Source organism: Etheostoma spectabile, chromosome 6 (genome assembly GCF_008692095.1).
Source record: "Etheostoma spectabile isolate EspeVRDwgs_2016 chromosome 6, UIUC_Espe_1.0, whole genome shotgun sequence".
NCBI lineage: Eukaryota > Metazoa > Chordata > Actinopteri > Perciformes > Percidae > Etheostoma > Etheostoma spectabile.
Window position 1 is genome coordinate 27,436,697 of NC_045738.1, and position 718 is coordinate 27,437,414.

General features: G+C 38.6%; 1 pseudogene; it reads right to left on the bottom strand.

The window, feature by feature from the left end:
- LOC116690510 (high choriolytic enzyme 1-like) overlaps window positions 1-718 on the bottom strand; it is a 21,070-nt pseudogene that overhangs the window by 19,788 nt on the left and 564 nt on the right.

A 718-nucleotide genomic window follows, 5' to 3' on the forward strand; every position in this document is an offset into this window, starting at 1 on the left:
TTTGGCCACAGGCAGCTACGTGCTGTGCAGGGATCAGCGTTCTGTAGACCTGTTGGCACTGCTATGTCTCCAAATAACACCAGGGGGTCATCCAAGTTCTTTCCTGCAAAATGACATGACAAGATATATGTTTTCATCTAATCTTATTAAACTGAATATCTATTTAACTACTGTGTAAAAAACCTGAATCTGGGTCTGATATAAGCTCTTCTTCCACAATGCCGTGTCTCTGCTGTTTACTTTCAGGTATGTACTGTAACACCAGCATTTATGTAAGTTTGGATAAGTTTTATTGTACATTTTCTGCTTGAGTGACAATGTCACTAAAGGGAATAAATAAAGCAGTTGCAGTGGAGATGAACATACCAAGATTAACATTGGCCTTCTCCAACAGCGTGGACACACTGAAATCGTCATCTTCAATGGTATTGCCTGCAGAGTAGAAATCTGTTACTCAGTGTATCAGTTACACAATTTACAACTTTATGTTTCTAAAGAATTTTACTGTCTGAAAAATAAACATGTCTTACCAGAGTTTTCCTCAAGGTTTTCCTCAACAGGAGCCTGTCATGAGACACAAAGTAATTGTTGGTTAAATACAGTTGAATCGATATGGAGCCACTGTCATTTAAGATGTGACAATTGGCTTCTAAGTTCAGAAAGAGTTTAGTTTTCTGTCACGGATTTGACTTTTAATTCAAGACACAGACCCCCCCCC